Genomic DNA, 24,347 nt, shown 5'->3' with positions numbered 1-24,347 from the left:
TTTTGCACAGTTTTGGAGGCTCAGAGTCCAAGATCAAGGTGCTGCCAGGGTTGGTTTCTGGCGAGGCCTCTCTTTCTGGCCACCTTCTCATGGTGTTCTCACACAGCCTTCCTTCTGTGTGTGCACGTCTTAAGGACACCAGTCCTGTCAGCTTAGGGTCCCACCTTTATGACCTCACTTAACCTTAATTCCCTCTCTAAAGGCCCTGTCTCCAAATTCAGTCACATTGGAGGTTAGGGCTTTAGCATATGTGTTTGGTGGGGAGATACCACTCAGTGCCTTATTCTGTAGGGCTGTTGTGAATGTGATGGGCCAGGCACTTAGGGTGTCTGGCTTGGGAGCACTGAATAGGTGCAAGGCTGCTGGGAGTACTTGGTGGTAGTTTGTCCCACGTTTTGGGTATTCCCCTGTGTAGGTATCTCTCATTCCATTTATCTTTAAATCCTTGGCCTCTGTTCCAATTCCTGGCACACACGAGGTGCTCAGAAAATATATTTTGGGGATCCTACCGTGAAGCCTGAGGCAGCTGACAGGAGCCACCCAGGGTTAGGAGGCCCTGGGCTGTGCTCCTGGCTGTACTGTGAGCCTGCTGTGTGGACAAGTGATGGTCTCAGGCCAACCAGGATCCCTCACATTAGACAGAGTGGGTTTGTCAGCAAAATCTCAGCAGATTTCTCGTGGCCTTTGTGCTTATACCAAGGTAGTTAGGCAATGTTCAGAGCCAGGGTAGACTCAGAGAGATCCTTTTCTACGACGATGTTGTTATAAACTCCAAGGTGGCCATAATTCTCTAAACTCCCTCCCACAGATACTGCCCCCACCAGCAAAGCACCATAATGTGACAGGGCTGGGCATGGGTGGGCATCAGGAGAACTTATTCTCACTGCTTTGGGTCCGGGGAAGTTTCTGACACAGAACCACGAGCTTGGAATGACCTCTTGGGGTTCCATGGCAACACTCAAAACCCCCGTGTTCATTTCTCTTCCCTCATTCATGTTACCTTGCCCACTTCTGGCCTTGCTGAGGAAGGACCGTGTCCGAGGATGTTTATTTAGCAGATGGCGCTGTTGCCTGGGGATGAAAAGGTTAAAGGACATGGGGACAGCCGGCCTTTCCAAGCCCTCTGCCTGATGTGCTCAGGCCAGCAGTGTCATGGAGAAGAGAGTACCATGTGAAAGTTCTGGGCCTCCTCCCAGCTCATTGCTAATTAATTATTGGCATGATGAATAATTCAGTGTGTGCTATCTTATCTCGGGCTCAGTTTCCTCATCTGGGAGATGGGAACAGTGACACTTCTCATGTGATGTGCAGCATCTGGCCAAGAGCAGACGATGATGATGATGAGATGATGATGATGATGAGATGATGATGATGATGGTGATGATGATGATATGATGATGATGATGATGATGAGATGATGATGGTGATGATGATGATGGTGATGATGAGATGATGATAAGTGATGATGATGATGATGATGGTGATGATGATGGTGATGATGATGATGGTGATGATGATGATGATGGTGATGATGGTGATGATGGTGATGATGATGGTGATGTTGGTGATGGTGATGTTGATGGTGATGATGACATGATGATGATGAGATGATAAGTGATGATGATGATATGTGATGATGATGATGGTGATGATGATGATATGTGATGATGATGATGGTGATGATGATGGTGATGATGATGATGACAGTAATGATGATGATATAATTATGATGATGATATGGTGATGATGACATCATGGTGATGATGATGGTAGTTTGGTCCTTAGAGAGCACTTTCTCCTTGTCACTGTATACACATTGACCTTCTTAATCTTCTCAGCAACCCTAGGAGGTAGGCAGTCTCAATGTTCCTAGTTTACAGATGAGGAAACTGAGGGTAGGTGACTCACTGAAGGAGGCACAGCCAGCAGTGACAGAGCTGGCAGTCTGGCTTCACAGCCCGTGCCCCTTGCCACTGCGTGTATGGCCTTGAGGCTCACCTGACGTTAATTATGGACTGTGTCTCCCGTAGCTCCCTGCATGTGGTGGGAGAAGGGAACAAGCAATGCGTGCTGCTTGTTCTGGAAAGTAATTACTTTTAATTAAACTAGTTGATGATTTTTAAAAATTCCTCCTTTCTGGATGAATATCCAGAGAAAATTGTAATGTTTGAAAAAATACATGCACCCCAAAGTTCATAGCAGCTCTATTGACAATACAAGACACGGAAGCAACCTAAATGTCCATCGACAGGTGAATGGATAAAGAAGATGTTATTTTTACATGTTATTTTTACACACACACACACACACACACACACACACACACAGTGGAGTATTACTCAGCCATGAAAAAGAATAAAATAATGCCATTTGCAGCAACATGGATGGACTTAGAGATTATCATCACACTAAGTGAAGTAAGTCAGAAAGAGAAAGACAAATACCATATGATATCGCTTACATGCGGAATCTAGAAAAAAAAGATACAAATGAACTTATTTGCATAACAGAAATAGACCCACAGACCTAGAAAGCAAACTTATGGTTACCAAAAGGGAAGGGGGGAGGGATAAATTAGGAGTTTGGGATTAACATATATGCACTAATATATATAAAATAGATATCCAACAAGGACCTAGTGTATAGCACAGGGGACTATACTCAGTATTTTGTAATAATCTATAAGGGAAAAGAAGCTGAAAAAGAATATGTATATATCACTGAATCACTGTGCTGTACACCTGAAACTAACACAACACTGTAAATCAGATATACTTCAATAAAAAACCAAAAAAAAATCCTCCTTTCCTGTTGTTTCCATGGAGAGTCAGAGGCAGGTTGGGCACATCCTGGGCAGCGGCTCCCTCCTGCTGGCCGGGGCGGGTGCTATGTGATACTGATGTCCACAGGTCATCCATTATTGACGGGCAGAGGTCAGCCAGCTCAGGTCCACGGTCGCGGGTGTGCTCAGATGAGGGGGAGAGAAAGAGGACCCGGAGGTCTTGACCATTCAGAAAGTCGTTTTCATGCCACCCCCAGGGGCAGGAGCATTTTGCACACCTCGCAGGGGACAAGAGCTAAGACAGCACGTGGCTGAAGCAGCTGCAAGCCCGCAGGCTTATTAATAATAATAATACCGTAGCATGTCGTCCTTATTGTTTACGGAGGGCCCTTCCCCTACTCCACGTTTAGGGAAAAGTGCTAAAATAGCAATGACACCTCCTAATTCTCAGATTCAAGTTCTCTCTCCCTTCGCAGATGCAAAACGCACAGCTGTTGGCTACCAGTTAGAATATTTCTGAGTCAGACCCCCTCCCACCCCACATGTGATCTGGGACTTGCCACGAATTCAGTTGCAGGTGCCACCTGCTCCTGTCTGCCCTCTGTCCTCTGGGTAGAGAAGGGCTTCAACCCGACAGACAGGTTTCCAGCCCCTCTCGGACCCCACTGGGCTCCACCTGATGGGCCCCAGTTTCCTCCTCTGTCCTGTCACAGGCTGGGAGGTTAAACCACATGTGAAGAATCTTAGCTCAGTGTGGGGCACACAGCGGTCTCAGGATCGGAATACGCCCTCCTCTGTCTTCTGTTTAGAGCAGGAAGCGGTCATGGTGATCAGGCGGCACGGAGATTTCATTTACAGTTTGGAGCAGAGAGCCTGCACATTCAGGTCCCCTGACTCCCCGCAGGGCTCTGTAGGTGACCGCTGTTCCCTCCCCACACCGCGGCATACCTCTTCTCATCAGCAGTCGATATTTGCTCTGTGTCTGAGCTGAGTAGAAGGCAGGCGCTCTCGTTAGATCTTCACTCCCTCTCCTTAAGACTGAGTATTTTCTTCTATTTTTCAGATGCAGAAACTGAGGCTCAGAGAGGTTAAGGAACTCCCCAGAGGTCACACAGCCGGTAAGTTGCAGAGCTGGGATTTGAACCCTGCTCTCTTTGACGCCAGAATCTGTACTCTTAATCGCCTTGTTTTCTGTGCCTTAAACCATGCTGAAATGACCGTCCTCCTCCACCCAAGCGTGGGAGGCCTGTGACTTGGTTATTATCATATTTCTTCCGATGCCTTCTACAGCATCCAGAGCACAATAGGCTCTCCGTACCTACAGGGTGATTAGAAGGCAGTCCTTTCTAATCTCACGCGGTCGTGCAATGTTCAGGGATAGGGATGTGTGTCTAATCATAGAAAAGTCTTGGTTAACTAAGCGTTTCCCCTTTTTGCCACATTCAAATGCATCAGCAAGGAGCCAACACGTGCAAATAAGAAATGCGTTATAACCCCGTTATAAAGAGCAGATACTCTATGCACAGACTGTATCTATAGACTATTTTGGAGATGAATGGGTCTTTCTTTGTGATTCCAAAAGCAGGACCCTTGACTTGGTGGTGGGAAGGAAGGCAGGGCAGGCGTGGAGGTGGGTCCAGCCTGGAGGCCCCCAGCACCTCCACCCCACATGCAGATAGGCACCCACTGAGTGCTAATGCTCTCCACCAGCGTCTCTCCTGCATCCTCACTGTGGCTCCGACCATATCCACTTTCTCCTCGTCCTGCTGCTTCTCACATCCCCTTTCTTCCATCTCCTCTTTCTCATCCTTGAAACCTTCTCTCTTCCTTTTCAGAAGATTTCCTAGAACTCAGTTTTGAAAAACCTTGGAGAATGAACAAGCCCCATTTAGTAACATGACCACAAATAAACTACCTGATTTGGTCTCCAAAGTCCTCCAAGAAAACCCTGGAGTCGGGGTGGAAGTGAGTGTGTCATTCACAGGCTACTAGAGTGGACAGTGGGTGTGGTCTGTGAAGGGCTTTGGTTTTAAAACCCCCTTAGGGGTGGTGAGGCGGCCCAGCAGCTGGGCCAGGAGTCCCCACCCTTGGATCAACCGGAAAACTGAGTTTCAGTAGCTACTTGTTGCCTGGGTGAGATTCAGTTTAAAGAAGATATGAAAAACACAATCTAACGGCCATTGTCCTTGTCCAGGAGTCCGGAAAGCTGGTTCTAGGTCTGGTTCTGCCACATCACACTGTGTGGACTTTGCCAAGGCCCTCCTCTTCACGGGGCCTCAGTTTGCCCATCTGTACAGTGGGTTATGGACCAAGTGCAGCCAAGGCTGACCCTTGGCCGTGGTTTCCCAGCTGGGGCATCAGTGAGCCTTTGATGATGCTCATGCAGATTCCTTGTTGACGGGGAAGAGCCATGGGGGCAGAGGACTGAGAAGGGGGTGGCATTTGATAAAAACCACCCTATCCTCCATGCATACCCTGGTCAGGACAAACCCAGAGCCAGATGCACACGTGGGTTCAGGAATGAGCCTCCCGTGGCCGACAGAGGCCATCCTACTGTTCCAGGGAGGTCAGACGGAGGCTCCAGGATCTTGGGAACCAGACCCGTGGACCCCACAGCGGGGCCAGGCGCCTGCTCATGAGCTATGTGCTCTGCGTTCTGTTCCTGCCACAGAGGAGCCCAGCAGGCAGGACTCACACCTGCTGGCCACGGCTCTGAGCCCTGTACAGATACACAGTGTGGTTTTGTAGTATTTTTGGTTTTGCTGTTTTTGCAGAAGCCAAAGGAAATCTGTAGGCTGGGCCCTGACTTCCTCTCCCTGAGGATGGCTGATCTGCTCGGGTGGGGACAAGCAGAGCTCAGCTAGGAGAGGAAACCTCGAGACACAAGGTCCAGAGTTCAGAGGGCACCTGCTCTGAGCAGGGTACTGTGGCCGGCCGTTCATGGGCCAGGCTGGTTGAGGTTGTCATTGGAATCATCCCATTCACCATATGAGAACACTGAGGCCCGGAAATGACCAAGTTCCCTCATTTTCACTGTGCCCACACCAGAATGAACCTCTGCTCCCTGAGCTTGGAGCACTTTTCACTCTGCCGTCAGTCCACACATATTTGTTGAGATCCTAACGCTGTTCTCAGCAGGGGGGAACACAGCAGTGAGGGACACAGGTGAAGTTCCTGCCCTCCTGGTGGGGAGGAGACAGACAAAGAAGGAATTCAGTATACAATGGAGTGTCATTTTTCTGATTAAGGCTGTGAAGGAAAATGCAGCCGAGCAAAGGGATAGTGACAGCGAGACTGTCTTGGGGTGATCAGGGAAGGCCTCTCCTAGGAGGGCAGCTGGGCAGAAGAATGAATGCAGTGAAGGAGCAAGCCCTGTGGGTTCCACCTTGAGAACATGTTCTAGGTAGAGGGAGGGGCACGTGCAAAGGCCCTGGGGCAGGGCATGTGCTTATTGTACCTTTGCACCCTTGGATTCTGATTCTCTATGTGCTTGCCTCCCCACCTTCCAGCAACACAGTTCCTAATCGTCTCCATTGTTCCCTCCATCTGTCACCTCCAAGTGTCTAGGGGTGTGGCAGGGAGTAGCAGTTGTGTAGCAAGAAAAATCAAACAGAATTGAATGGGGCAGAGAGAAGGTATATCTCTAACAGGAAACCGCTTGTCTCATTTCTTCATCCTCTTTGCACAGTTCACTCTTGGGTGACATTTGAAATGGTTTCACATTCTTGCTTTGCATTTATTCTCAAAATGTGTGTTTAAACCAAGACTGTGGGTTTTCCGTGCACTGTAATGTACCATTTCAGACCCATGCTTCCAAGCAGGGCAGGAATCTGTGGCAGGAATCTGTATTCCAAAATCACAGAAACAGAGCAGGAAAGTAGGTTGGAGCTGCACTGCTGACCTCAAGCTGAGCGCAGGAGAAGGGGCTCCAGCCCACAGAGCCTGGGGTGGGGACGGGGGTGTGGCCGTTAGCAGGCTGTGATCTCGGGCGGGCCCGTCCCATCTGGGGCTCCGTCTGCTCTGTATCTATGTTGGTGCTGATGTAGTCTAGCTCTTGCTGGAGAAGCTCATAGGCCAGGTGGGCCAGAAGGGACATACTTTGGGGGTGAGGGACCCCAGCTTCGAATCTTGCTGCCACCACCTTCTCATTTACAACTTTGGACAAGTCACATCCTCTCCCCCCCACCCCGGAGCCTTAGTTTCTGCACCTGGAAAAAAAAAAAAAAAAAGCAGAAATGTGTGATGCTTCCCGTGACCCTCTGCGATCCTGAAATGCCACGAGCCTTTGCCTCAAAGCAGGCAGTAGCCAGGCCCAGGGATGGAGAGTTTCGGCAGCTTCCCTTCGATTCTGTAGACATGGGGCTCTTGGCAGGGAGGGGCCGAATGAAGGGGGCACGGCCTTGGCCGTCCTGCCTCAGGCATTCATGTAAAGGGCTTCAAATAGTCCTCACCTCTCCCTGATCTGAGACCTGGGTCTGCAGAGCCAGAAACTCATTTCCGGTAGCAAAGGAATATGTATCTTTCCTCAGGGCCCAAAAGGACTTATTAAGTCTTCTGTGAACTTAATCTCATTCAACTGGAAAAATAATAATCAGAAAGCAGTTCTGCCTGGTTACCATGAGTTCCTTGAAAGTTTCCCATGAGAAAGGGGCAAAAAGCTCATGTACCGTGAGGCTCAACCCTCCCTGCTTCCTCCCCAAGGAGCAGGGAGCTGGTGGTCGACCAGCAAGCCCATCAGCATCATTGGGCTATCCACCTGTCCATCTGCCCATTAACAGGCCCCCCATGAGGGCCCAGGGCCAAGGGCCCAGCACCAGAGACACAGAACTAAATAAGACACAGTCTGTGCTCTCAAGGGCAGTTCAGGCTCAACCTGACCGTTTTCTACATTTGGTCAAACTCTAGAGACTCCATGACTGAGCTCGCTCTCAAGGTCACAAAAATATAAATGTTCAGAAAACTTTCACTTCTCTACGTTTTCTGTTTTCCACAACGTCTGCCCCAAATTCATTGGCGAAACACGTTCTGTGTTTACTAACTAAAGCTAATGTCTCTCTTTGCTTTAATCAAATCAAATTTTCTTCTGGTCTGTTCCATCCAATACATCCCAGTCTCATATGAATTCTGGGGAAAAGGGGAAGAGAGGGAACCAGGGAAATTCGGGGGAAGATGATGCTGGAGACATGAAATTCACCTGCTGGGAGGCGACAGGAGACAGAAAGCCACTCACTCCATCACCAAGGACGTTTGGTTGATAACAGGATACTTTAAGATATGGAAAGTAGAAAAGCATGGGTGTAAGGTCTGGGGTTTGATTTTATTCCACTAACAAGCTAATAAGCTAGCTTGTTAGTGTTTCAGGGATGCTGGCAGAAGACCGGCGAGTCCTGGGTCAGAGAAGAGAGACTGGTATGAGGTGGGAGAGACCCCACTCCTTTCATGCCTGGAGCCTGAGCTCAGGGTGAATTCTTCTAAATTTTAGGGACGATTTTAGCTCAGTCAGTGCTTTCAGAGGCTGAGCTCAGGAAACAGAAGGGAGTGAACGTTCTTGGGACAAATTGCAGGTCATGGCTTGTCAGAAGGCACTTATTCTCTAACCTGCTTATCTACCGATAAAATAGGAAGGAAATTGGCATCTGGGCATATTGTAGAGGCCTCGTGAATATAAGTTGAATCTGAAGACCATGTACTTATTATTTGCATTAATATGAGGATGCAAACTCATTCTAATAGTTCAGTCTTCTAGGTTTTAGATGATTCCTTTTTTTAACTGAGATTGAAACTATTTGACGTGCAGCTCTAGTTCACAGCACACACGCAGACACCCATGTAGAATTCACCTGCCAGTATCTTCCTTGATAAAGATGTTGGTCATTCACTGGGAGAGGGAAGGATGTGAAGGTGAAAAGGGTCAGGTTCCCAGAGGGCAAAAGAATAGAGCCAGAGAAAAGAGCTGGGGCAGCCCCTCTTCAGATCATGTTCTTATGGATGAAAAAAACGAATCAATAGTCCATCTAAGAAAGAAATGGAAAATCTTATTCGAGCTAACCTGACGATTATAACCCAGGAGACAGTCTTTTAGAAAGCTCTGAGGACTGTTCCTCCCGTTAAAGATCAGAACACAGGTATACAAGTTTTTGAGACAAAGGGTTGGACATCAAATGACGTATTATGGGCAGTTTACACAATCCAGGTCTACACGTCCAGAGCAAGTAACGGGTCATGGGTCATCGTGACCCCTTACCAGATTAAGAGGAAAGGTTATCTCCTAAGGAATTGTGGCCCTTTATGAGATTAAGGAGGAATGTTATCTTCCAAGGAGGTCTGGATGCACATGCACAGCACACACTAAAGGGAAGGAGGAGGTCCAAATGGGCAAAGAGAACTTTTGTGTTTAAATTTTTCTTGAGTTGCCATAAAATATGAATTTGATTTCATCGTCCCTCACTCCCACCCCGTGCTGTACATCTGGAGAGAGCTGTAGTTACCCCCATGTCCCTCCCTCAAACTCCAGCGGTCCCTGTGTCAACCCGGGATGCCGCCCCGTGGCTGGGCGAGGTCACCTAGCTGGCAAGATAGAAGCTCTGGGACTCTCAGGTGGAGACCCTGACTGGTGTCAGGTGCTCCGCCAGACCCTGAGACATGCCTGGACTTGCCACCCTGGCCAGCCTCTGAGACCCCAGGAGAGCAGCCAGCCTCTTCAAAGCCCGCCTCTCACCACAGGCATTTTAGGAGAAGATGAAAGGACGCCTGTGTGTTTTAAAGCAAATTAGGCAGAACGAGAGATTTTGAAAGTGCTGTGTTCCCCAAGTTGGAGGCCCGTTGATGGGCAGCAGGGGACAAACCCTGAAGTCTCCTGCCCGCAGCCCTCGGGAGCTGGGGCAGAACAGCTCCGTCCCTGGGGCACACCTGACCACAAGGGGGGCATTCGCCATCTGGGGGTCAGCGTAGCTCGCTCTTTCCCTCTCTCCTGCTTGACTTGCCTCTTCCATTGCATAGAGGATAAGTAGTGGCTGTGAGTACTTTGCGGGGAGAGGCGGGGGTGGGAATAGTCCTGAGTGGGGTCTAGCTGGCAGGGATGCGCCCGCAGGGGAGATGATGGGCTCCAGCCAGGACTCCAGCTGTGGAAGCAGGTCAGGCTGCAGGGCACTTTGGTGCAGAGCTCAGGCACTTGGGTCCAGATGGCTTGGCTCACCTTTTAGCGTCATTCTACAAAATGTACAGCCCTGGGCCAAATGGCTTAACCTCCCTGAGCCTCCATTTTTTCATCTGTAAAATAGGTGTATTAATAGATTCAACAAGTTCGCAGGAATAAAGCTCTTAGACCAGCTCTAAGAGCTGCACTCAGCCCAAAGTCAGGGCACAGGATACGTCTGCTCTTAATCGGATTAATACAGAGGACGGATCAGATAGGCTACTGGCCTGTATGGAGGCCAAAGCTTGTCCTTGTCTCATTCCTTTCCTTCAGGACTCCTAAGGCATGGTCTTTACTGTTTCAGTTTTGCACACAAGGGCTGGGTACGGCTCAGTGTGGTCAGGTGGCTCGTCCAAGGTCACACAGCTAATCAGGCTTTGGAACTGCAGCCCCCGTCCTCTTTCCACTTCCCCCACAGGAAACGGATGCTGTCCTGAGTTGTGTCTCCATCCACTGCTTGCCCTGATGGGTGACCGTGAGCAGGTCCTTTAACCTGCCTGAGCCCCTTTGGTCAAATAAATGCTTAAATGATGAGCACTTATGAGCACTTACTAGATAATATTCGTTAGTTACAGATGTGAGAAGGGAGACCGAGGGGCCGGAGCTCCAGCAGCGGGAGAGGGTCATCTGGGTATTGCCCAGAGTCCCTAACATCTCCCAACTGGGAATAAGATACACATACCTGCAGGTCAGGGCCTCCCAGTAGGCACAGTGGCTGCAGTGCAGCTTTGACTCTGGGTTGAATCTCACGCCCATCCCTGGCCATGTGCCCTTGCACAAGTGCCCTCAGCGTTGGCTGTGACAGAGGCAGCATCACCCCCTTATGCCCTGGGAGAAGCGCCCAGCTCTGTGCCCGGCGCACGGTTGTCGATGTTAGGGCAGGTCCCCGACACACAGAAGCACAGATCCTTGCACAAGTGCCCTCAGCGTTGGCTGTGACAGAGGCAGCATCGCCCCCTTGTGCCCTGGGAGAAGCGCCCAGCTCTGTGCCCGGCACGCGGTTGTCGATGTTAGGGCAGGTCCCCGACACACAGTAGCACAGATCTCTTCAAGACTCTCCAGCTGTGGGTGCAAACGGAGAGATAGCAACCCGGGCATCTCCCTTTCTTCTGTGGCTCCGAGACCTCCTGCCCCCCTTAGCTACGCTGGGCTCTGGGGACATCTGCCACATCCTCCCACCGTGTGCCAGGTCATCCCTGGCCTCTGCTCTTACCCTGCTCGCTGGGATCCTGCTGCCCCAGCCTGGCCCGTGTTCTCTCAAACTTCCTGCCCTAGGCTTTCCCGGGCTTCCTGGTCTCAGCTGCCCTGGAAACTCCCTGGCCCCCATGACACCATCCTCGCGCACCTGCTCCAGGCACCTTTATTCTTGGTCCTCCAACTGGACTGCCGCATCATCCCTTGTCAAGGGGGCAAGGTCTCCCTCCTCTGGTCTCCCTCCTTGCCCAAGTTCCGGGCTCGGGAGGGAGCCCCATGCAGGTGGCTTGGGCCCCGAGTGCTGTGGTGTTGAATGGGCTGAGCTGCCCTTCCTTTCCTCCCGGGTGGGGCTTGGCTGGGGGATGGGGAGGGAAGCTGGGCCCGGGCAGTTTTTGGGTTTTTTTAAGTTTTTTTTTTTTTTGATGTGGACCATTTTTAAAGTCTTTATTGAATTTGTTACAATATTGTTTCTGTTTTATGTGGTTTTTGCCCACGGGGCATGTGGGATCTTAGCTCCCCGACCAGGGATCGAACCCGCACCCCCTGCATTGGAGGCAAAGTCGTAACCACCGGACCGCCAGGGGGGTCCCCTGGGCTAGGGTAGTTTTATCCCAGCGGCCCCACTGGACACTATGATACCCCTCTCACCCTTGTTTTCCGGGGATGGTTTGTGCCAGACACGTGCTTGTCTGGGGTCCCCGCCCATCCCAGAACACGGGGGGCGGGAGGTGCCGGGCTCCTCGCCACTTTGGCTGCTGGGTTTATCAGGCACTCCAAATCCCCGTTCTGGGCATCACCAGAGATCGACCCCCAACCCCTTCAGGAGCCTTCTGGAAGCCCCTTGTTAATCATTAGAGTGCAAATCTCCCCATGAAGTTAGGGGGCCTGGGAGGAAGTTATCTCTTTAAGACCAGTCAGGACTCCAGCCATTCACTTCTGCAAAGCTCTTTGGAGTCAGGGGCCAACCCCGGAGGCGGGGCCTGGGGTGGGGATTCAGAGTTCCCAATTGGCTTTCCTTTGTCATGACTTTTGTGCCACCCAAATCAGGGAAACCCCTCTTTCTTCTGGGGACCAATGTCCTCCCGATGTGCTGCCTATACAGGGCAACTCCTTAAATTCCTGACCACGTTACACGCTTTGGATGTTGTGCGGATGTCTTTGGACTCCGAATTGAGCACCCTTCAGTCTACACACATAAGAAGATTTGTGGATTTAAATTCCTTTTGTGCAGCTCACAATAGGAAAATTTATCCAGCTCCTTCTCATATGACCCTAATCCTGGTTAATCATGTTTCTCGGGAGCGCTTCTCCAAAGCACCTGCTCTGAAGCACTGCTTGTGCTTCCGGGAACCTCTGCTTTTTCCTCCAGCGCTCCTCAGCAAAGCAGCAGGCAAGAGGTACTAGGGTGAGGGGAGGAGGATTTGCAAGCCCTGGGGAGGGTTCTCCCAGCCTGCCGCACTTCTTGGGTGTGGGGGAAATGGGCAAATGGTCAAGTTAGTGCAGGAGTGGGGAGACAGCCCTCCCAAACAGGCTTCCCAAGGCGCCGAGACGGAGGCAGGGCTGCTCTCCAGACTCTAGGGGGCGCTGTGTGCACCCTCTCCAGTCCAGACTCCATATGCTAATTGTGTCACTACTGTCTGCTGCTCACAAAGCATCATTGGCTCCCCATTTCCTTCATCCCAAAGTCCATATTTCTTAAGACTTCCATGACCAGGCCCCTGCCCACCAAAGTCACCCCTAAGAGCACCCTGTTTTCCATAACTGTGCCAATTGCCCCCATCACCGCTGCCTCCACCGTGCACTTTTTGGGAGCTGCCTGGTTTACCCCACCCTCTCCGTTCTCCTCCATCAGTGCTAGAGGCCCCCTGTGTTCAAAGCTGGGCTCCATGGCCACCTCCTCCACAGAGGTTGTCTCCCTTCTCCCTTCGGTTATCACCAACACGCCACTCCCGCATCCCTGGGGCCCTTGGCGTTCCCTCCTTGGAAACGCTGGTCCCTCACGAGCAGAAAGTTATATGTACGAGCTGCCGTGCACATGATCCTGGAGCGGCCCAGGCTGGCTTTACCATCTAGCGGTGAGGAGAGGCGTGGCCAGTGTGCTCAGTGAGGTGTTACGGGGTCCTCGCGTGCCCAGGTGAGAAGCCAGGCAGGCTGGCACTGAAGAGCAGGCCTGGGAATCCACCCCAGCCCTCGGTAGTTGTGTGACCCCAGCTCCCTCTCTGTAAGATAACAGTACCTTCCCCACACGACCTGCAACTGTCTCGTTCCCATCCTGGCTGGTCCCTAGGAAGCTACATAGCCTTGAAGGGTACCTTCCCTGGAGATCCTCTGGGTGCCTTGCCAGATGTCCGGCACATAAAGAGTCAGATGCTGACACTGCCAGATGGGCGGATTGCATGGATAAATGGGGAGACGGTGGCAGCTGCCTCATCAATCCAGAGACAGGATGAAGGAGACACTACCAGTGGCCACCAGACCTGGTTAGAGATGTTCTAGGGGCCTTAGTCTGCAGGAAAAACAATGAGGATTCTCTCTGATATCTGGATATTTAACTCCAGCAGAAGTCAGAGAGTTGACAAGTGGGAGAGAGCAGGTGAAACGGTCACAGAGCGGGGCTCAGGAGTGGGTGGGGTTCAAGCTCCAGTCACTGCCCAGAGCGGCCAAGGGCTAAAGGGGCCTTGCCCTGTGATTCCCCTGCGATCCAGTGGGAGGCAGTGTTGGGAGGTGGCTGGTGGGTGTCCCCAGGGAGCCTGGAGGCGGGGCTTGTTAGCACGCCCCCTAGTGGGAACTGGAATGTGGTGAGCCTGGAACTTGAGCGGTGCCCACAGGGAGCCTCCCTGCCCCCAGTTCTCTCCCTGCCCCAGACTCCATGGCATGAGGAGGACAAGCAGGCCTCCCGATGGGTGAGTCCCAGGCAGTGTTGGGAGCAGCATGGTTGGGAGGATTCCAGAAAGTGCAGGAGGAGGGAGGGGAGCCGGGGCACAGGGGGATCCAGCTGGCCTGCGCCAGCTCTTCCTGCACATCCTCTGAGCTGCCAGGGCTGTTCTCAGAGCAGCTTGTTTCTCTGGGGAGAGGAGTGGTGGGGAGGCAGGGCTCCCTGTGGGCCAAACCTCCAGGTGGTACTTTTTGCAGGATGCAGATGGGGAACTCCGAGTGGGCCACCGAGGGCAGGTTAATGCCAGGGTGATTCTCAAGGGCGTGGTCTGGGATAGGGAAACACCAGGACAGTGTGGTCCCTGGGAGTGAAAACATTGGGGTGTTTCTAACCTTGGGGCTGAAGAGGCAAGAGGACAAGGACAGAGACCCCCAAACAGAGCCATTGCGTGGAGAGGGCCGCTTGACAGGAGCCAGCGGCCACCAGGTCCTGGCTGCCCCCCAGGGAGGGGGCCAGGGCCCTAAGCACCTGCCCTCAGCCCCCTTTCTCCCTCCAGTCTCCTTTCTGCGTCCCCATGGCCCAAAGCCCCCAGGGAGCCCGCCAGCGTGGGAACCCGTGCGTGCAGCCCTTGGGCACAGAGCAGGGTGCGAGAGGCGGAGAGACCATCTGGAAGAGAAGTCAGGGTGCCCGGCTCACCTCCCGAGACCCCGGAAGGCCTGGCTGCACACATTCGGCCCTCCCTGGCAGGCAGGGCAGGGACAAGGGGTGGCACTGCAGGAGGTGCTGTGCTGTCACTCCTGGTTTTCCTCCAACTGGTGTGACTTAGGCAAGTCTCGACCTCCCTGAGCCTGATCAGGAGACCCCACGGCTTCAAACCCTGCAGGGGCTTCCCATGGTGCCTGGGATGTGGCTGCAGCCCTTAGGGGGCCGCCAGACCTCGCCTGCCCGCCCCCAGCCCCATCCTGCATCTTCCTCTCTGGGTTTCCGCTTGACTTGACCTCTCTTTCAGTTCCTTCGGCCTCACCTGCTCTCCTGACAGGCCTTTGCACCTGCAGGTTCCTTTGCCTGGGGACCCTTGCTCTCTGCCTAGTTACCGGCCCATCCTGCAGTCCTCCGGCCACTACCGCTTTCTCGGGATGCCCGCCGGCTCATCCCACGCTCTATCCCCCATCGCCCTGAAGGAGGCCGTGTCATTTGGTTCTCCATGGGAACATGTAGGACAATAGCTGTATGTGTATACGCAGAGATGAATTTTTAGGAATCGGCTCACGCTTTGCTGGTGGGGCTCGCAAAGTCAAGATCTGGATGGCAGACCTGCAGGCCGGAGCCTAGGCAAGAGCTGATGTCTTGGCCTTAAGTGTGTGAGATCTGTAGGGCAAGCCGGGGGGCTGGAAAGTGGGGCGGGATTTCTGTGTTACTTTGTGTCACGGCCCGTTTGCCTCTGCCTGGCTGGGGCCATCTCTCAGGCCTCACCACACCAGGCCGGGCTTCTGTTGGATGACGTTTTCTGGAGGGACCTGGGTCTGACTGCAGCCAAGGCTGGTCCTTCCTGAGCGGGGCCAGGAGACGGCACAGGAGCTGGCCCAGGACGGGCCGGGGGTGGGGGGGGGCCTGGCTGCCAATTTCGTGTGTGACTCAGAGGGTGGGGATGGGCTGGAGGAGCTGACCAGGGAGAAAACAAAACCGGGAAGGGAGGGTTCACATCCGCTGCCTGCCAGGCCCTGAACTGGCCACACGCAAACCCTGTTCAGTGCTCGGGCTGCCACCATGGAGTGCAGATGGTCACTGGCCCTCTCTCTCAGCTCAGATGTCGCAGGGCTCAGGGCTGGGCCACCACCCGCTGGGCTTTCCCTTGCCCAGAATCCCGGCTCCTTGGGCAAGTCGACTGACAGCTGTGGGCCTCTGTTCCCACCTCTGAAAGAAGGGAGCTGGTACCAGTGCCGTGTGACTGTCCAGTACCGTGGTTAAAACAGGGTCTGCAAGGAGAGACCCTCCATGAATGGAAGGTGGCCCCTGATAATAGATTAATTCGTGCCCCGTGCGGCCCCCTCAGAGGCAGGGATGGTTCTTAACCCCATTTTCTACATTAGGCACTCGAAGCTCAGGCAGCGCCTGTAATGCCCCTGGGTTACACCGCAAAGGGCTCGGTGCTTTTAGGATTTCCCGGCAGCGTCCCACCCCTGGCTGCAGCAGCTAGACTAACTCCTGACCTCTGACCTCTCCACCTCAACCCCTGATGGCTCCATCTGGGCCCATGACGCCCTCTGAGCTCCTGCCCTGGGAGGTGTAGAAACAGCCACGCTAGGGCAGCTGCGTGAATACAGCCGGTTCCTTATAAGGGGCCACGCCCGTCTTGGAGTTGGGAGCCTGGTTCCCCTCTGAGCTCTGGACTTTGCTGTGTGTCATTGGATGAGTCACTTGCCCTTTCTGAGCTGAGCCTCCACAGCTGTTAAATGAAGTGGGGCAGAAGTGAGAGGGGGCAGGTGGGAGTGTCAGCTGGCGTTCCCCGCAGGAAACCACAGGAGGAACGCCAGTAATCAAACCTAACGTTCGGGGAGCAGTCGCTGTGTGCCATGCACAGACCTATGAGCTTTCCCTGCACTGACTCGAGTCTTTCTCGGCCCCACCCTGTGAGCTGGACACTACCTTATCCCCATGTGATGGATGACGCTTCACTGAGGCAGAGGCTTCATGCAAAAGGATTTGGTTCAGGGGATCTGGTGCTTATAAAGTTGTGGGAAAGGTGATGGGGGGCATATTGGTCCTGATGCTGCAGGCTGGGGCCCAGAGGCCAGGAAGCCAGCACAGAATCGGAGGCTGCCCTGCAGACTCGGGGGTAGAGGGAGGCAGAGGGCCTGGGTCCAACGCTCAGGCCACACAGCAGCCTCCGCCCCTGCGGGAGGGAGGACAACCTGCAGTGTTTATCCTTCTCTTATTGGCCGATTCTCAACTGCATCCAGAGCCCTCTGGTCACGGAAGCTGGGAAATAGAGTTTTTAGACATCCAGCCCCTGCGGCACAGGGCCGAGAGCACAGAGGGAGGAAAGAATCCCCAGTCCCATAGACACTAACCAGCAGGGGGACCCTGCAAACAGAAGGAATCAGGATGCCCCAAAAGCCCTCACAGGCACACGGGTTGATGCGCTGAGAATTAACCCTCTGAAGAGAGAATCTGGGCCATGTGAATTACAGATACCCCTTATGCCTCTAGCCCATTGACTGCTTTGGGACCCCCTTCACTGCAGGTTCTCAGAGGTAGAGCAGAGAGCAATGAAGTACTGGTTGTCCCGTCCCTTGAGGAATGGAAGCAACTAATGAAGCGAGTCGGAATCATAATTTTCGTAATTCCCCCGGTTGGTTCTTTCATGCCTGATTTTGTTTGGTCTTTTATGTAACCCTGTCAGTAGGGCAAGCCAGGGACTCTGTTGGACTTTTTACAAATGAGGAGCCTGAAACTTAGGGAGGGAAGAGAACTGACATTTATAATGTATCCTCTCTGTGTCCCGAAACAAGGCTGGTCACTTTTGTGCAAATAATTTTTATCCTACAGCAACCCTCCATTTGGGCATTATTCGTCCCACCTTGTGGATTCAGAAACCGAGTATTAGAGAGAGGCAGTGCTTTGCCCATGAGAACAAAACTGGGAATGGGAAGAGTTGGGATTCGAACCCAGGTATGTCTGGGCCATCTTTTATTCCAACAACCATTGGCCATGACCCACTGGCACAGAACCAGAACAGATGGATTCCTAGTGTCCAGTGACCAGGGGCTGCAGAACAGTGCAGGAAAGATTGTTCTTCTTTTTTTAGTTTATGTTTTATTGGTCATTTGGAGCTCTTTGGAGGTTTTTTCTTCCAGTTTTATTGAGATATAATTGACATACAGCACTGTTTAAGGTGTACAGCATAATGATTAGACTTAACATACATCATGAAATGATGAGCACAGTAGGTTTAGTGAACATCCAACATCTCGTATAGGTACAAAATAAAAGAAGTAGGAAAAAATGTTTCTTGTGGTGAAAACGCTTAGGGTTTGCTCTCTTCACAACTTTCCTATGTAACACACAACAGTGTTCATTGTCTTTACTGTGTAGTACATCACATCCCTAGCACGTCTTTATCTTATAACCGGAAGTTTGTACCTTTTGACCTCCTACATCCTGTTTGCGCTCCTCCGACCAGAGAGGGTGGGAGGAGTGGGAACTGGTAACCACAACTCTGATCTCTTTTTTTTTTTTGCGGTATGCGGGCCTCTCACCGCTGTGACCTCTCCCGTTGCGGAGCACAGGCTCCGGACGCGCAGGCTCAGCGGCCATGGCTCACGGGCCCAGCCGCTCCGCGGCATGTGGGATCTTCCCGGACCGGGGCACGAACCCGTGTCCCCTGCATCGGCAGGCGGACTCTCAACCACTGCGCCACCAGGGAAGCCCACAAATCTGATCTCTTTTTCTGTGAGTTTGTTCGTTTTGAACTATAATTGACCTACAGCACTATGTTAGTTCCTGTTACACAACATAGTGATTCCATATTTCTATACATTTCAAAGGGATCAGCATAATAATTCTAGTTGTGATATGTCACCGTACAAAGATATTACAAAGTTATTGACTGTATTCCCCACACTGTATATTCCCCACACTGTATGTTTTCTCTCCCCTGACTCATTTATTTTGCAACTGGAAGTTTATACCTCTTAATCTGCTTTCCGTATTTCTTCTTTCTTTTCTTCCCTCACTCCCCTACCCTCTGGCAACCACCTGTTTGCTCTCTGTGTCTGTGACTATTTCTGTTTTATGTTTGTTCATTTGTTGTTTTTTAGATTCCACAGGAATCGATACCATACAGTGTTTGTCTTTCTCTTTCTAACTTCACGAAGCATGATACCCTCCATGTCCATCCATGCTATTGCAAATCTGCTTTATGGCAGAGTTATTTATGCACATCTTCCTTATCCACTCGTCTGTTGATGGGCACTCAGATTGCTTCTGTATCTTGGCTGTTGTAAATTATGCTGCAGTGAACATAGGGCTGCGTATATATTTTGTAATTAATTTTTTGTTTTCTTTGGATAAATACCCAGAAGTGGAATTGCTGGATCGTACAGTAGTTCTATTTAAAATTTTTTTAGGAATCTCCATATTATTTTCGATCGTGACTGCACCAATTTACATTCTCACTGGCAGTGCACAGTGGTTCCCTTTTCTCCACATCCTCACCCACACTTGTTATTTGTGATACTTTTTTTAAAAATGTATTTACTTTAGTTATTTATTTTTGGCTGCGTTGGGTCTTCGTTCCTGCGTGGGCTTTCTCTAGTTGCGGTGAGCGGGGGCTACTCATTTGTTGCGGTGCGTGGGCTTCTTACTGCAGTGGCTTGTCTTGTTGCGGAGCACGGGCTCTAGGTGCACAGGCTTCAGTAGTTGTGGCGTGTGGGCTCAGTAGTTGTGGTGCACGGGCTCTAGAGCGCAGGCTCATTAGTTGTGGCGCATGGGCTTGGTTGCTCCGCGGCATGTGGGGTCCTCCCGGACCAGGGCTCGAACCCGTGTCCCCTGCATTGGCAACTGGATTCCCAACCACTGTGCCCCCAAGGAAGCCCTGTGGTACTTTTTTGATAATGGCTTTTCTGACAAGCATGAGGTGATATCATTGTGGTTTTGATTTGCATTTGCCTGATGACTAGTGATGTTAAGCATCTTTTCATGTGCCTGTCAGCCATCTGTATGTCGTTGTTGGAAGAACATATATTCAGGTCTTCTGCCCATTTTTTAATTGGGTTATATGTTTTTGATGTTGAGTTGTATGAGTTCTTTGTATGTTTTGGATATTAATCCCTTATCAGCTATATCATTTGTAAATATCTTCTCTCATTCAGTAGGCAGCCTTTTTGTTTCATTGATAATTTCAATTATAGGTCTTTTACCTCCTTAGTTAGATTTATACGTAGGTATTTTATTCTTTTTGAAGTAATTGTAAGTGAGATTGTTTTCTTAATTTCTATTTCTGATAGTTTGCTGTTAGTGTATGGATATGAAACAGATTTCTGTATATTAATTTTGTATCCTGCAACTTTACTGAGTTCATTATGAATTGATTTAGGTTTCTGGAGGTGTCTTTAGAATTTTCTATGTATAGTATCATGTCCTCTGCAAACAGTGAGTTTTACTTCTTCCTTCCTAATAAAGGAATTTTTATTCCTTTTATTATTTTTTTTTCTTTTTCTTGTCTGAGTGCTGTGGCTAAGACCTCCAGCACTATGTTGAATAAAGCTGGTAAGAGTGGGCATCCTTGTATTTTTGCTGATCTTAGAGGAAATGCTTTTATCTTTTCACCATTGAGTATGGCGTTAGCTGTGGGTTTGTCATATATGGTGTTTATTATGTTGAGATATGTTCTCTCTGTACCCACGTTGTGGAGAGTTTTTGTCATAAATGGATGTTGAATTTTGTCAAAAGCTTTTTCTGCATCTATTGAGACGATCATGTGATTTGTACTCTTCAGTTTGCTATTGATTGATTTGTGGATATTGAACTATCCTTCCATTTTGGGGAGAAATCCCGCTTGATCATGGTATATGTTCTTTTAATGTATTGTTGAATTGTTTACTAATATTTTGTTGAGGATTTTAAAATTAATTTGTTTATTTATTTTCGGCTTTGTTGGGTCTTTGTTGCTGTGTGCGGGCTTTCTCTAGTTGCAGTGAACGGGGGCTCCTCTTCGTTGCGGAGTGCAGGCTCCTCATTGCAGTGGCTTCTCTTGTTGCAGAGCTTGGGCTCTAGGTGCGTGGGCTTCAGTAGTTGTGGCGCGTGGGCTTCGTAGTTGTGGCGCGTGGGCTTCAGTAGTTGTGGCGCGTGGGCTTCGTAGTTGTGGCGCATGGGCTTCAGTAGTTGTGGCGCGTGGGCTTCAGTAGTTGTGGCGCGTGGGCTTCAGTAGTTGTGGCTCATGGGCTCTAGAGCGCAGGCTCGGTAGTCGTGGCACACGGGCTTAGTTGCTTCACAGCATGTGGGATCTTCCCAGACCAAGGCTTGAACCCGTGTCCCCTGCATTGGCAGGCGGATTCTTAACCACTGGGCCACCAGGGAAGTCCCGAGGATTTTTACATCTATGTTCATCAGTGATATTTGGCCTGTAATATTTTTGTGTGTGATATCTTTGTCTGGTTTTGGTATCATGCTGGCCTCATGGAATGGGCTCAGAAGTGTTCCTTCCTCTGCAATATTTTGGTATAGTTTGAGAAGGAAGGGTGTTAACTCTTTTCAGAATGTTTGGTAGAGTTTATCTGTGAAGCAATCTGATCCTAGACTTTTGATTGTTGGGAGGTTTTTGTTTGTTTGTTTGTTTTCTTACTGATTCAATTTCATTACTGGTCATTGTTCTCTTCATATTTTATATTTATTCCTGATTTAGTCTTGGGAGATGGAACATTTCTAAGAATTTATCCATTTCTTCTAGGTTGTCTATTTTATTGGTGTATAATTATTCATAGTAATCTCTTACGATCCTTTGTATTTTTGTTGTGTTGGTTGTAACTTCTCCTTTTTCATTTCTGATTTTATTGATTAGATTTCTATTACTATTACAATTTCTTCCTTTACTTTTGTTAAGATTTGTTTTGTGTATTTAGGTGTGCCTATGTGGGTGCATATATATTTACAATTGATATATTTTCTTCTTGGTTTGAGTCATTGATCATTATGTAATGTCCTTCTTTGTCTCTTGTTACATTCTTTATTTTAAAGATTAGTTTGTCTGATATAAGTATTGCAAACCTGGCTTTCTTTTCATTTCCACTTGCATGGAGTACCTTCTTTCATCCCCTCACTTTCAGTGTGTGTGCCTTTAGATCTGAAGTGAGTCTCTTGCAGGCAGCATATATATTTGTTATTATTCCTGTTCAGCTTCAGTGATTTCCACAACTCCGTCTTCCAGCGCGCTGATCCTTTCCTCTGTATAATCTAATCTGCAGTTGATTCCTTCTAGTGTTTTTTTTTTTTAATCACTTATTGTATCTTCATCTCTGTTTGGTTCTTCTTTATATTTTCTATCTCTTTGTTAAAAAACTTCTAAAGGCTCACTTTGTACACCCAATCTTCTCTCAAGTTCTTTGACCATCTTTATGATCATTACCCAGAACTTTTTATCAGGTAGATTGTTTATCTCTGCTTCACTTAGTTCTTCTTCTGGGGTTTTGTCTTGTTCCTTTGTTTGGAATATATTCCTCTGCTGCCTCATTTTGCCTAATGTGCTCATTTTATTTCTATCTATTTGGTAGGTTGGTTGTTCTTCCTGACCTTGGAAAAGGGGCCATATGTAGGAGACATCCGATGGGTCCTAGCAGCACACTCCCCTCTCATCACCAGAGCTGTATGTTCTAGGAGTGCCCCCTATGTGGGCTGTATGGGACTCTCTGTTGTGGCAGGCTGACTACTATGGGTGGCCTGGTAGGTGTGGTTGGCCCCCAGTCTGGGGGATTGCCAGGCCCTGCACTGTATGGAGTGTGCCAGCCACTGGTGGGAGTGGTTGGGTAATGAGGCCCCTAGCCATGGGTCCCTAGGGGACCCCAGGGCTAGTGCTGGCCCACTGGTAGATGGAGCTGGGTTCCAGGGTGAGTGGTTGCAGGTCCAAGGTTCCTGGATCTAGTGTTATCCTGCTGTGGTCAGGGTCAGATCCTGACATGGCTAGCTGCAGCGTCCAGGGTGTCCCAAAGCTGGTGTCAGCCAGCTGGTAAGTGGGGCTGGATCCCAGGGCAGCTAGCTGAGGTGTCTAACGTGTCTTGGAGCTGGTGTTGGCCTGCCTACTGGTGAGTAGGGCTGGGGCTCGGTAGTGGGTGGGAGGAATGTTCCTGGGTCTGGTGTTGGCCTGCTGGTGGGCTGGGCTGGGGCCCAAGGCCCCCTGGGGCTAGTGTCAGTCTGCTGATGTGCAGAGCTGAGTTCCAGGGTCTCTGGCTGCAGGGCCCTGGGGGTCTCAGAGTTAGTGTGTTGGCCTGCTGGTGGGTGGGGCTGTGACCTTGCCCCGTTAGTTGTTTGGCCGGAGGCATCCCAGTGCTGGTGCCCAAAGACTGTTGAGCAGGGCTGGGTCCTGGTACTAATAAGCTATAGAGAGGATTCCAAAATGGTGCTGCCAGCACCAGCATCCTCGTGGTAGGACGAGCTTCCCAAAAAGGCTGTCTCTAGTGTCTGTGCCCCCAGGGTGAGCTCCAGTTGCCTCCTGCCTCTCTGGGAGCCTCTCCGAGATCAGCATTAGGGTCTGACCCAGGCTCCTTTCAAGTCACTGCTTCCGCCCTGGGTCCCGGAGGGTATGAGGTTTTGTATGTGCCCTTCGAGAGCGGAGGCTCTATTTTCTACAGTCCTCTGACTCTCCCCAAAGCAAGCCCTGCTGGCCTTCGAAGCCAGACGTTTTGAGGGCTCGTCTTCCTGTTTCAGGACCCCCAGGCTGGGGAGGCCAGTGTGGTCTCAGACCTCTCACTCCTTGGGGAGGATCTCTGCAGCTGTAATAACCCTCCCGTTTGTGGGTTGCCTACCTGAGGTCCTGAATATAACGTAAGTCTGCCCCACCTATCCATCTCATTGTGGTTCCTTCTTTATGTCTTTAGTTGTAGAAGATCTTTTCTGCTAGATTCTGGTCTTTCTCATCAATAGTTATTCTGTTGTAATTTTATTCGGCCCATGGGAGGAGGTGGACTTAAGGGCTTCCTACTCCACCATCTTGGCCACTCCCCCAGAGCTGTTCTTCTCTGATGGAAGGTTTGGGGGCCCTTCACCAGTCAGTTCTGATTTCACGCCACCCTGTGCCTTCACGTAAAGCCAGCCAGGACCCCAAAGGCTGGGACGTGGTGGGATCCAGTTTTCCGTGATCAGCAGGTTCACAGATGCTAATTCCCCACCACTGCTCCTCACGTTCTCAGGATGGTTGAGCCAGCCAGTCACCTCGCTGTGTGTCCCAAAGCTGCTGTGTGAGGAAGCAGAGTGAAAGCAGATGGGGCTGGGCCTCTTCCAGGACAGGGAAGTGGTGGCAGATGAGAGGCTGCAGCTGCAGCCCTCTGCTTGTTGGTTTGTTTCCTTCCCTCCCACGGTCCGCTCACTCAGCTGGTGCAAGGAGCTTTGCCCTGGCACCTCTGGGGACTCTCTGCCCCTCCCCCTTCTCCGGTTCACCGAGCCCTCATCATGTGCAGGGCGCCACGCCAGGCACACAGAGTGGCAGAGAAAAGATTCCATGCCTTCCACGTCTGGCTGTGGCTGAAGCTTGTGTCAGACCACTTATCCCACCAAGGACTGTAAGAGCTGGGTAAGATAGAAATTCAGCT

The 24,347-nt window shown here is 50.7% G+C and overlaps 1 protein-coding gene across 2 annotated transcripts in view; it reads left to right on the top strand.

The window, feature by feature from the left end:
• ST3GAL1 (ST3 beta-galactoside alpha-2,3-sialyltransferase 1) overlaps window positions 1–24,347 on the top strand; it is an 88,376-nt gene that overhangs the window by 41,450 nt on the left and 22,579 nt on the right. The window contains exons 1-2 of one of the 2 annotated variants that reach the window (XM_060287238.2): window positions 3,601–3,692; window positions 3,846–3,900. The gene's annotated coding sequence lies outside the window, so the exon portion shown is untranslated. Of the gene's footprint in view, window positions 1–3,600; window positions 3,693–3,845; window positions 3,901–24,347 lie in introns of those variants that run through there. The other variant, XM_030875869.2, reaches the window with a different exon arrangement.

Source organism: Globicephala melas, chromosome 17 (genome assembly GCF_963455315.2).
Source record: "Globicephala melas chromosome 17, mGloMel1.2, whole genome shotgun sequence".
Taxonomy (NCBI): Eukaryota; Metazoa; Chordata; class Mammalia; order Artiodactyla; family Delphinidae; genus Globicephala; species Globicephala melas.
The sequence above is the reverse complement of the archived record's forward strand: the minus strand, read 5'-3'. Positions and strand labels throughout refer to the sequence as shown.